This window comes from Pongo pygmaeus, chromosome X, assembly GCF_028885625.2.
Source record: "Pongo pygmaeus isolate AG05252 chromosome X, NHGRI_mPonPyg2-v2.0_pri, whole genome shotgun sequence".
Taxonomy (NCBI): domain Eukaryota; kingdom Metazoa; phylum Chordata; class Mammalia; order Primates; family Hominidae; genus Pongo; species Pongo pygmaeus.
In genome coordinates, this window is record NC_072396.2 from 72,998,025 (window position 1) to 73,011,763 (window position 13,739).

Consider the following 13,739-nt stretch of genomic DNA (forward strand, 5'->3'; position numbering starts at 1 on the left):
ATTCAAGAGGGAAATTAGGTTTTATTTATTGAAGGAAGGAATATTTTTAAAAAGTTGTGAACATACATATTTTCTTGAGACAGAGTCTCACTTTGTCACCCATGCTGGAGTGCAGTGGCATGATCATGGCTCACTGCAGTCTCAACCTCCTGGGCTCAAGTGATCCTACTGCTTCAGCTTCCCCAGTAGCTAGGACTACAGTCATGTGCCACCATACCCAGCTATTTTATTTTATTTTTTGTAGAATCAGGATCCCTCTATGTTGCCCAGTCTAGTCAAACTTCTGGCCTGAGCAAACCCCTCTCCTCGGCCTCCCACAGTCCTGTGATTACAGATATGAGCCACTGTGCCTGGCCAAGAACATAGTTTAAAACAACCACTGAGTGGCAACTGAGTAAAATAGAGTAACTACAACACAAATGCCTGCATAATGTGGTACTTACTAGAAGGAGCCAATTGGCCCTGTATAACCCCTGAGAGATTTGTAACTTTTAAGCACTAAATCCAACAAGAAGCCAGGGAAATATGCAGGGCTGAAAACAATAGCCTTGACTAAAAATCCATATAGGAAATAGTTGGACTCTCAGATCCCCTCACTCTAACACACACCACAACAGCACCACCACTAGGAAAGAAAATAGATCTCTATTGTCTGAAAAAAAAAAAAAAAAGGATGAATATCTGTATGGTAAAATTAATAGATGGTAAACCAGGGGATACTGTCCTGCCCTCAAATTGGTATCCAGTGAATTGTGTGCCTCCATCCTCTCTCTTGCCTCTCCTGCACAGTAAGGAAATACAGGATTCTTAAGAAATTAAATGGCCAGAGAAAGGACCTCCAGATACTGATATTTGAGACTCCCCTAAACAAATAATCACTTTGCCTTCAATGACCCTACCATATGGTCTACCCATTGACAAGCTCCAATCATGTGCACACAACTTTCAGTCAGTTTTTTATTGATTCATTTTTTAACATGAACATGTAGGCAAGGATTACTACATAGCTGAGGAAGTCTCAAACATTAAAGAGAGGGTAAACAACAGCCAAACAGAAAAGAAGAACTTGAAAAAAATAGACAATAAAGCAAACAGAAGAAAAGTATATATATATGTGTGTGTGTGTGTATATATATATGTATTTACACATATACATATGTATGTATATGTATGTATGTGCATCTACAGGTGTATGTATGTGTGGGCATATATGTATATACATACACACATATATGTATGTATATGTGTGTGTGTATATATATATATTCTGTGCAAAGTGAGAGAGGGAATAGTTGTGTACTAGCTTAAATATTGCACCATTTTGTATTTTGAGATGGTTGAAATGGAACCAAGCACTAAAATTTGAAACAATCTTATACACATGCAAAAACTGGCAGCTTTTCACATGTAGCATTATATTGACATTTTACTTGACTTCCTAAGCCACTAGTGAATTAACCTGGCTTCTTTGTATTCATTATTTTAAAGAATGTATTCATTTACTAATGTTAGAAGTAGGTGCTGGGGTAGAGCTAACTTAATTGCTCTCTCTCTCTCTCTCTCAGTGTTGTTATTCTTTTTTTAAAAAATTTGTTTTATAGAAGTATAATTTACATACAGTAAATATTGCCTTTTAAATTTTTAATTTTAAAATTGTACTATTCTGACACAACCAAGGACCCTTACAGAGTCCACTTCACTCCCCTGCTAACTCCACTGGAGCAGGTGCTGGTACTCACAGCTGCAAGACCTGAAGATGGATCACACCTGAAAATTGATGCACTCTTTGCAGACACTCCCTAGTACCAGCCCAGAGCCCGTTAGCTCCACTGGGTGGCTGGACCCAGAAGAGAAATAACAGCCACTACAATTCAGCTCTCAGGAAGCCCCATTCCTAGGGGATGGGGAGAACACCACATCAAGGGAGCACCTCATGGGACAAAAGAATCTGAACCCTAGCCCTTGAGTCCCAGATCTTCCCTCTGACATAGTCTACCCAAATGAGAAGGAACCAGAAAAACAATTCTGGTAATATGACAAAACAGTGTTCTTTAACACCCCCAGAAGATCATACCAGCTCACAAGCAATGGATCCAAACCAAGATGAAATCTCTGAATTGCCAGAAAAAGAATTCAAAAGGTCAATTATTAAGCTAATCAAGGAGGCACCAGAAAAAAGTGAAGTCCAACTTAAATCAAAAGCATGGCCAGGCACAGTGGCTCATGCCTGTAATCCCAGCACTTTGGGAGGCTGAGGCGGGTGGATCACTTGAGGTCAGGAGTTCAAGAACAGCCTGGCCAACATGGTGAAATCCCATCTCTACTAAAATTACAAAAATTAGCCAGGCATAGTAGTGCATGCCTGTAATACCAGCTACTTGGGAGGCTGAGGTATGAGAACTGCTTGAACCTGGGAGGTGGAGGTTGCAGTGAGTTGAGATCGCCACTGCACTCCAGCCTGGGTGACAGAGCGAGACTCCATCTTGAAATAAAAAACATGATACAGGATATGAAAGAAAAATTCTTCAGTGAAATAGATAGCATAAATAAAAAACAATCACAACTTCTGGAAATTAAGGACACAGAGAAATGCAAAATGCACTGGAAAGTCTCAGCAATAGAATCAAACAAGCATAAAAAAGAACTTCAGAGCTTGAAGACAAGGCTTTCAAATTAACCCACTCCATCAGAGACAAAGAAAAAAGAATTTAAAAAATGAATAAAGCCTCTGTATTAGGCTTCTCTTAGAAAGACAGAACTAATAGGGTATATATATAAAGTTTATACTTAATAAACTCCCATATGTATACATACATACATACATATGTATATATATGTATATATAGTGGGATCACAAGGTCCCACAATAGGTTATTTGCAAGCTGAGGAGCAAGAAGAGCCAGTCCAAGTCCCAAAACTGAAGAACTTGGAGTCCAATGTTTGAGGACAGGAAGCATCCAGCACGAGAGAAAGATGTAGACTGGGAGGCTAGGCCTGTCTCTTCTTTTCACATTTTTAGGCCTGCTTTATATTCACTGGAAGCTGATTAGATTGTGCCCACCAGATTAAGGTTGGATTTGCCTTCCCCAGCCCACTGACTCAAATGTTAATCTCTTTTGGCAACACCCACACAGACACACCCAAGATTAATCCTTTGTATCCCTCAATCCAATCAAGTTGACACTTAGTATTAACCATCACAAGTCCACCCCTTGTCAACTTGAACCCATACACATCTCCTGAGATCATTCATAATCTTCAAATAAAGACAATGAGGTGATAATTACACCTAACATAATACAACTATCCTTCGTACAACTGGAATTGCACCAATCCCCAACTCAAATACTATTACATAAAGTTAACACTTAAATGCTGATACGAAGTCAGTAAGTCTTACGTCACATGATAAAGGAAAAGGAAATAAGATGAAGATATTTTCTTAGTACAAGTATATAAATGCACCAACATGTTTTTAACAAAAGAAGTAGGAAATATTCATGACAGTTACAGTCCCCGTTTCTGCAGCTGGTCACATGGTCGTAGCTGGTATTGATGACTACCTTCTTCTACTACCCATTCTGTATTCTCTTTGCCTTCAGCAAGCACCTCAGCAGGTCGTGGCTTTTTTCCTGGTGGAGTGACTCAAACCTTCATTCCTGGAGGGTCTGGGTCATTTGTAGTCCTGCCTGGATTGGGCTGTTGTAGTTTCCCATTGACCTTAATCACAAGGTATGGTAATACTAAGAGACGCCCTAATGGATCTCCTGTATTCCATGCGTACTCTTCCTTACCGTCCTTGTGGAGTAGTAGACTTATTTCATGTTGATAGCCTGGGTCAATCACCCCAGCCAACACTGTAACTCCCCTTTTACCCTGTTGACTTAAGATTAGGAGGAGCCCAAAGTGTCCAGGTGGCAATCTTAACTTCCAGTTTAATGGAATCATTGTTGTGTCTCCTGGTGGCAGCGTTCTTCCCTCTAGAACTAAGACCTCTAGGCCAGCAGAATGTAATGTTGTGGGAACAGGAGGCAAAAATTTTGCTAGTGAATCACTAGGGGTGATGGTAAGTGGTGCCACTTCCACTTCCATCTCTTGATTCCTGGACCTGTGAATTCTGGCTATGGGAGAAATATTACCATATATTGGATGCTGATTCAGAGCATACACGGCCTTCTGGAGAACTTTGCCCCAGCCCGGCATGGTGTTGTCACCTAGTTGGCATTGTAATTGTGACTTCAAAAGGCCATTCCACCATTCTGTCAATCCAGCTGCTTCAGGATGATGGGAAACATGGTAAGACCAGTGAATTCCATGAGCATGAGCCTACTGCCGCAGTTCTTTAGCCATAAAGTGAGTGCCTTGGTTAGAGGCAATGCTGTGTGGAATACCGTGACAGTGGATAAGGCATTCCGTGAGTCCACAGTTAGTAGTCTTGGCAGAAGCATTGTGGGGAGGATAGGCAAACCCATATCTGGAGTAAGTGCCTATTCCAGTGAGGACAAACCTCTGCCCTTTCCATAATAGAAAAGGTCCAATATAATCAACCTGCCACCAGGTGGCTAGCTGATCACCCCAAAGAATGGTGCCATATCGAGGGCTCAGTATTGGTCTCTGCTGCTGTCAAATTGAGCATTCAGCAGTGGCTGTAGCCGGGTCAGCCTTGGTGGATGGAAGTCCATGTTGCTGAACCCATGTGTAACCTCCATCCCTGCCACCATGGCCACTTTGTTCATGGGCCCATTGGGTGATGACAGGGGTGGCTGGGAAAAGAGGCTGAGTGGTGTACACAGAATGAGTCATCCTATTCACTTGATTATTAAACTCCTCCTCCACTGAGGTCACCTGTTGGTGAGCATTCACATGGGATACAAATATCTTCATAGTTTTTGACCACTCAGAGAGGTCCATTCGCCTACCTCTTCCCCAAATTTCTTTGTCACCAATTTTCCAATCATGCTTCTTCCAAGTCCTTGACCATCCAGCCAAACCATTAGCTACAGCCCACAAATCAATGTATAATCACACATCTGGCCATTTCTCCTTCATGCAAAGTGCACAACTAGCATTGCTCGAAGTTCTACCCACTGGGATGATTTCCCTTCACCACTGTCCTTCAGGGATGTCCTAGAAAGGAGCTGTAGTACTCTAGCTTCCACTTTCAGGTGGTGCCTGCATATCGTGCAGAACCATCTGTGAACAGGCTGTAATCTTCTCTTCCTCTGTCAACTGATCATAGGGAACTCCTCATGAGGCCATTGGTGCAGGCTGGGGGAGAGAAGGTAGGGTAGCAGGAGTGGAGACCATGGGCATTTTGAGCCACTCCCTCATGTAACTTACTTGTGCCTTCAGGACCTGTTTGAGCCCAATCACGTATATACCACTTCCATTTAATGATGGAATGCTGCTGTGCATGACCCGCTTTATGGCTAGATGGGTCAGAAAGCACCCAGTTCATGATAGGCAGTTCAGGTCTCATGGTGACTTGATAACCCATAGTCAAACTGGAAAAGCCCAGTCTCTCTGGCCAAGAGCTGTCTCTCAAAAGGAGAGTAGTTATCTGCAGAAGATGGCAGGGCCTTGCTCCAAAATCCTAGAGGCCTCCGTTGTGATTCACCTATGAGAGCCCACCAGAGGCTCCAAACAGCATCCCTACTGGCCACTGACACTTCAAGCACCATTGAATCTGCTGGGTCATATGGTCCAAGTGGCAGAGCAGCTTGCACAGCAGCCTGGACCAGTTGTAGAATCTTCTCCTGTTCTGGACTTCACTCAAAACTGGCAGCCTTTCAGGTCACTTGATAAATGGGCCAGTGTAATACACTCAAATGAGGAATGTGTTGCCTCCAAAATCCAAATAAGACCACTAGGCATTGTCCCTCTTTCATGGTTGTAGGAGGGGCCAAATGCAGCAACTTATCCTTTACCTTAGAAGGAATATCTCAACAGGCCCTACACCACTGGACCCCTAGAAATTTTACTGAGGTAGAAGGTTCCTGAGTTTTAGTTGAATTTATTTCCCATCCTCTGGCATGCAAATGTCTCACCAATAAGTCCAGTGTGTTTGCTACTTCTTGCTCACTGGTTTGAATCAGCAAAATGTCATCAATGTAATGGACCAGTGTGATATCTTGCAGAAGAGAAAAGCGATCAAGGTCTCTCCAAATAAGATTATGACACAAAGCCAGAGAGGTAATATACTCCTGAGGTAGGATAGTAAAGTATATTGCTGGCCTTGACAGCTGAAGGCAAATTGCTTCTGGTGGGCCTTATGGACAGGAATGGAAAAAAGGGCATTTGCCAAGTCAATGGCTGCATACCAGGTACCAGTAGATGTGTTAATTTGCTCGAGCAATGAAACCGCATCTGGCACAACAGCTGCAATTGGAGTCACCACTTGGTGAAGCTTATGATAATCCACTATCATTCTGCAAGATCCATCTGTCTTCTGCACAGGCCAAATGGGAGAGTCGAATGGGGATGTGGTGGGGATCACCACCCCTGTGTCTTTCAAGACCTTGATGGTGGCACTAATCTCTGCAGTCCCTCCAGTGATGCAATATTGTTTTTGATTTACTATTCGTCTAGGTAGAGGCAGCTTTAATGGCTTCCATTTGGCCTTTCTCACCATAGTAGCCCTCACCTTACTAGTCAGGGAGCCAATGTGAGGGTTCTGCCAGCTGCTAAGTATGTCTATGCCAATTATGCATTCTGGCACTGGGGAAATGACCACAGGATGAGTCTGGGGACCCACTGGACCCACTATAAGTCTGACCTGAGCTAAAACTCCATTGATTACCTGACCTCCATAAGCCCCTACTTGACGTTTTGGGTCCCCTGGAATCAAGGTCAGCTCAGAGCCAGTGTCCAGTAGTCCCCAAAATGTCTGATCATTTCCCTTTCCCCAGTGCACAGTTACCCTGGTAAAAGGCCAGAGGTCTCCTTGGGGAAGGATGGGAGAAAGAGTCACTGCATAAATTGTCAGTAATATAGTGGGGTCCTTCCTCAAGGGGACCCAGCCTCCCCTTCATTCAAGGGGTTCTGGGTCTGTAAATGGGCTCAAGTCTGGAAATTGATTGAGGGGCTGTGATTCAAATTAGTTTTTTGTCCATTTGACCTAGAAGTTTTCTGTTTGTGTAATTTAAGTAGGAATGCAGTAGGCTTCCTATCAATTTCATTTCTAGGAACACCATGATTAATTAGCCAATGTCAGAGCTCTCCACGAGTCAGACTATTCTGATTGTTGCTTTGCCTCTGCTGTCCATTATGGTAGCTATGCCCACCTTGCCTTTGACGGTTGAGTGCTGTCACGTGGCCCCTGCCACCTCGGGACCCAATTATTCCCATTGTATTTGAATTTTGTAGTTGAGTGACTATGGTTCCCACCGTTAGATCTGACATACAGAGAAGAGCAATTACAGGGCTATTCAAAGATGCAGGTGCTGCCCTCACAAATCTGTTTTGCAAGGCATCAGTCAAGGGTATAGCTTCTGGACCCTCCCAGCTGGGATGAGTAAGTCTAAAGTAACTAATCCACTCCACCATCCCAATCTCCCTAAGCCTTTGGATCCCTTCCTCTACATTAAACCAAGAAAGATCAGGCATTTCCAGCTCATTCACGGTGGGCCATCTTTTAATCCATATTTCAGCTAACCAAGCAAATAAACTATTATAACCTTTTTTAACTCCCTGAGCTGCAACATTAAAAGCGGAGTCCCTACTTAGTGGGCCCAAATCAATAAATTCAGCCTGATCCAACTCTGTTTCTTCCACCGTTATCTGATACCCTTAATATCTATTCCCATGCTTGTTCTCCAGGTTTCTGTTTATATTAATTAGAGAACTCAAACAGTTCTTTTCCAGTGTAGTGCACCTCCTCATGGGTCACACTCACAAACTTACCTCTAGGGGCCCGCCGGGAGTTTAGTCTAGTTATAGGTCTAGAGGCAAACAGAGATGTTGGGGGTGGTTTCTGAGGAGAATCAACATTATCTTGCCTGGCAACTGCCTCAGGGGAGGCCATTACTGTTGCCTCAGGCAGTGCAGGGTTTATCTCCTCAAAGGTAGAAAAGCTGATGGCAGCATAGGTCAGGGAGGGGACGTTGCCACTACTAGGGATGGGGAAACTGTTCCTTCTTGCAAAAAAGTTTCATCAGAGTTTGCAAACTCAGTGTGCCCAGCTTCATCAGGGTCCTCCCACACATCCCCATTCCAAGTTGCAGGGTCCCATTTTTTTCCAATCAATGCCCTCATTTTAACAGTAGATACTTGGCAAGGCTGTGCATGCATCTTTCATTGTAGGTCAACCACTCGTATAATAAGAGCTTGTGTCTGTTTTTCCACAGTTTCAGCTCTTTCTCTGCAGGAGATAAGACTCTCACTCAGGGCAATCTTAGCAGATTTGAGGCTCAGTATCTGCTTCTGAAGTCAGGCAACAGAATCCCTAAGTTCATTTTCTTTCATCACTTTTTCCACTGAACTTAGGAGCAACCAACCAGCTTCATTATGTTCCTTGGTTCTCCACATATGGTCAAAGGTATTATGTATAGAGTCACTGAGCTCCTTGCCTCTCATGAGTGGTGAATCGGAAGTGTCAAATGCATTTATTTTGCATAACTCTCTAAACAGTTTCTGCCAAGGACTATCAGTGTTCTCCATACTATTAGAAGTAGAATCCTTAGCATTTTTGAGTCTAATCATATTAAGCAGCAACTTCAGAAACCCCAAAACCAACAAAAGAACTCCATGCTTAATATTCTGTTTCTCTAGAAACACTCCTGGTACCAAAATCTGTATTAGTTATGGTTCTTTCAGAGGGACAGAACTAACAGTATACATATATAAAGGGGAAGTTATTGAGTATTAACTTATACAATCCCAAGGTCCCACAATAGGCTGTCTGCAAACTGAGGAGTAAGGAGAGCCAGCCTGAGTCCCAAAACGGAAGAACTTGGAGTCCAATGTTCGAGGGCAGGAAGCATCCAGCATGAGAAGAAGATGTAGACTGGGAGGCTAGGCCCGTCTCTCCTTTTCACGTTTTTCTGCCTGCTTTATATTCACTAGAAGCTGATTAGATTGTCCACTGGATTAAGGGTGGATCTGCCTTCCCCAGCATACTGACTCACATATTAATCTCTTTTGGCAACACCCACACAGACACACCCAGGATTAATACTTTGTATCCCTCAATCCAACCAAGTTTACACTCAGTATTAACCATCACATCTTCCAAGAACTTTGGGACTATGTTAAACATCCAAACCTAAGAAAAACTGGCTTTCCGAGGAAGAAGAGAAACCTAAAAGTTTGGAAAAGATATTTGAGGAAATAATAGAGGAAAACTTCCCTGGCCTTGCTAGAGAGCTAGACATCCAAATACAAGAAGCTCAAAGAACACCTGGGAAATTCATCACAAAAAGATCATCACCTAGGCACATAGTCATCAGGTTATCTAAAGTCAAGACATCGGAAGGAATCTTAAGAGCTGTGAGACAAAAGCATCAGGAAACTTATAAAGGAAAACCTATCAGATTAACAGCAGATGTCTCAACAGAAACCCTACAAGCTAGAGGGGATTGGGGTCCTATTTTTAGCCTCCTTAAACAAAACAATTATCAACGAAGAATTTTGTATCCAGTGAAACTAAGCTTCATAAATGAAGGAAAGATACAATCTTTTCCAGACAAACAAATGCTGAGAGAATTTGCCACAACCAAGCTGGCACTACAAGAACTGCTAAAAGGAGCTCTAAATCTTGAAACAAATTCTCAAAATACACCAAAATAGAACCTCCTTAAAACATAAATCTCACAGGACCTATATAACAATAACACAAACAAAAAAACAAGGTATTCAAGCAACAAACAGCATGATGTATAGAATAGTACCTCACATCTCAATACTAACTTTGAATGTGAATGACCTAAATCCTCCACTTAAAAGATACAGAATGGCAGAATGGATAAGAATTCACCAACCAAGTTTCTGCTGTCTTCAGGAGACTCGCCTAACACATAAGGACTCACATGAACTTAGATAAAGGGGTGGGAAAAGATAATCCATGCAAATGGACACCAAAAGCAAGCTGGAGTAGCTATACTAATAACAGACAAAACAAACTTTAGAGCAACAGCAGTTTAAAAAGACAAAGAGCAACATTATATAATGATAGAAGGACTAGTCCAACAGGAAAATATCACAATTGTAAATATATATGCACCTAACACTGGAGCTCCAAAATTTATAAAACAATTACTACCAGACCTGAGAAATGAGATACACAGCAACATAATAATAGCGAGGGACTTTAATACCCTACTGACAGCACTAGACAGGTCATCAAGACAGAAAGTCAACAAAGAAACAGTGGACTTAAAATATACCCTACAACAAATAGACTTAACAGATATATACAGAACATTCTACCTAACAACTGTAGAATATACATTCTATTCATCAGCACATGGAACATTCTCCAAGATAAACCATATGATAGGCCAAAAAAACTCAACAAGCTTAAGAAAATTGAAATTATAGCAAGTACTTTCTCAGACCATAGTGGAATAAAATTGGAAAGCAACTCCAAAAGCAACCCTCAAAGCCATGCAAATACATGGAAATTAAGTAACCTGCTCCTGAGTGATCATTGGGTCAACAATGAAATTAAAATGGAAATTTAAAAATTCTTTGCACTAAACAATAATAGTGACACAACCTATCAAAACCCCTGGGATAGATCAAAAGCAGTGCTAAGAAGAAAGTTCATAACATTAAATGCCTATATCAAAAAGTCTGAAATAATACAAATAGACAATCTAAGGTCGCACCTCACAGAACTGGAGAAACAAGAACAATCCAAACCCAAATCCGGCAAAAGAAAAGAAATAACAAAGATCAGAGCAGAACTAAATGAAATTGAAACAAACAAAAAAAATACAAAAGATAAATGAAACAAAAAGCTGGTTCTTTGAAAACATAAATAAAATTGATAGACCATTAGTGAGATTAACCAAGAAGAGAGAAGATCCAAAGAAGCTCAATTAGAAATGAAATGGGAAATATTACAACTGATACCACAGAAATACAAAATATCATTCAAGGCTACTATGAACACCTTTATGTGCTTAAACTAGAAAACCTAGAGGAGATGGATAAATTCTAAGAGAGAATTGAAATGGTAATTTAAAAATTGCCAACAAGCGAAGAATCCAGGATCATAAAGATTGACAGCTGAATTCTATCAGACAGTCAAAGAAGAATTGGTACTAATCCTATGGAAACTATTCCAAAAGATAGAGAAAGAGGGAATCCTCTCTGAATGATTCTATGAAGCCAGTATCACCCTAATGCCAAAGCCAGCAAAGGACATAACAAAACAAGAAAACTACAGACCAATATCCCTGACAGATGCAAAAATCCTCAACAAAATACTAGCAAACCGAATCCAACAGAATATCAAAAAGATAATCCATCATGCTCAAGGTGGTTTCATACAAGGGTTGCAGGGATGGTTTAACATATGTAAGTCCCCGGGCATGGTAGCTCACGCCTGTAATCCCAACACTTTGGGAGGCCGAGGCAGGTGGATCACCTGAGGTCGGGAGTTCAAGACCAGCCTGACCAACATGGAGAAACTCCGTCTCTACTAAAAATACAAAAAGTTAGCTGGGTGTGGTGACACATGCCTGTAATCCCAGCTACTCAGGAGGCTGAGGCAGGAGAATCACTTGAACCCGGGAGGCAGAGGTTGTGGTGAGCTGAGATTGTGCCATTGCACTCCAGCCTGGGCAAAAAGAGTGAAACTCTGCCTCAAGAAGAAAAAAAAAGGAAAAGAAAAGAAAAAAATGTAAGTCAATAAATGTGATACACCACATAAACAGAATTAAAAAACAAAAATCACACGATCATCTCAATAGATGCAGAAAAAGCGTTTGACAAAATCCATCATCCCTTTATGTTTAAAACCCTCAGCAAAATCAGCATACAAGGGACATACCTTAAGATAATAAAGGCTATCTATGACAAACCCACAGCCAACATTATACTGAATGGGGAAAAGTTGAAAGCATTCTTCCTGAGAACTGAAACAAGACAAGGATGCCCACTTTCACCATTTCTATTCAACATAGTACTGGAAGTCCTAGCCAGAGCAATCAGAAAAGAGAAAGAAATAAAGGGCATCCAGATTCATAGAGAGGAAGTCAAACTGTCACTGTTTACTGATTATATGGTCATATACCTAGAAAACCCTAAAGACTCATCCAAAAACCTCCTAGAACTGGTAAATTAATTCAGCAAAGTTTCAGCATACAAAATTAATGTACACAAATCAGTAGGTCTGCTATACACCAACAGCAACCAAGCTGAGAATCTAATCAAGAACTCAACCCCTTTCACAATAGCTGCAAAAAAAAAAAAAATGCTTAGGAATATAACTAACCAAGCAAATGAAAGACCTCTACAAGGAAAACTACAAAACACTGCTGAATGAAACAATAAATGGCACAAACAAATGGTAACACATTCCATGCTCATGGATGGGTAGAATCAATATTGCAAAAATAACCATACTTCCAAAAGCAATCTACAAGTTCCATTCTCATCACAATACCATCATCATTCTTCACATAACTAGAAAAAACAATCCTAAAATTCACATGGAAGCAAAAAAGAGCCCACACAGCCAAAGCAAGACTAAGCAAAAAGAACAAATCTGGAGACCTCACAATACCTGACTTTGAACTATACTATAAGGCTATAGTCACCAAAACAGCATGGTGCTGATATAAAAATAGGCACATAGATCAGCAGAACAGAATAGAGAACCCAGAAATAAAGTCAAACACTTAGAGCCAAATGATCTTCAACAAAGCAAACAAAAACATAAAGTGGGGAAAGGACACCCTATTCAACAAATGCTGCTGGGATAATTGGCAGGCCACATGTAGGAGAATGAAACTGGATCCTCATCTCTCACTTTATACAAAAAATCAACTCAAGATGCATCAAGGACTTAGAAATCTAAAACCTGAAACTATAAAAATTCTAGAAGATAACATCAGAAAAACCCTTCTAGATATTGGCTTAGGCAAATACTTCATGACCAAAAACCTAAAAGCAAATGCAACAAAAACAAAGATAAATAAGTGGGACTTAATTAAACTAAAGAGCTTTTGCATGGCAAAAAGAACAATCAGCAGAGTAAACAGACAACCCACAGAGAGGGAGAAAATCTTTACAAACTATACATCTGACAAAAGACTAATATCCAGAATCTATAAGGAACTCAAACACATCAGCCCCCCAAAAAACCAAAAAATCCCATCAAAACGTAGGCTAAGGACATGAATAGACAGTTCTCAAAAGAAGATATCTATAAACAGCCAACAAACATATGAAAAATGCTCAACATCACAAATTATCAGGAAAATGCAAACCAAAACCACGTGATACCACCTTACTCCTACAAAAATGGCCATAATCAAAAAATCAAAAATTAAGAGATATTGGCATGGACATGGTGAAAAGGGAACACTTTTGCACTGCTGGTGGGAATGTAAACTAGCACAACCGCTATGAAATACAGTGTGGGGACTCCTTAAAGAACTAAAAGTAGATCTACTATTTGATCCAGCAATCCCACTACTATGTATCTACCCAGAGGAAAATAAGTCATTATGCAAAAAAGATGCCTGCACACACATGTTTATAGCAACACAATTTGCAGTTCCAAAAATATG

The 13,739-nt window shown here is 40.9% G+C and overlaps 1 protein-coding gene and 1 pseudogene across 5 annotated transcripts in view; one reads left to right on the plus strand and one right to left on the minus strand.

The window, feature by feature from the left end:
• The window catches only part of EDA (ectodysplasin A), a 413,821-nt gene that overhangs the window by 227,445 nt on the left and 172,637 nt on the right, over positions 1–13,739 (plus strand). The gene's annotated exons all lie outside the window — the stretch shown is intronic.
• LOC134739036 (uncharacterized) lies at positions 3,508–7,021 on the minus strand (annotated as a pseudogene).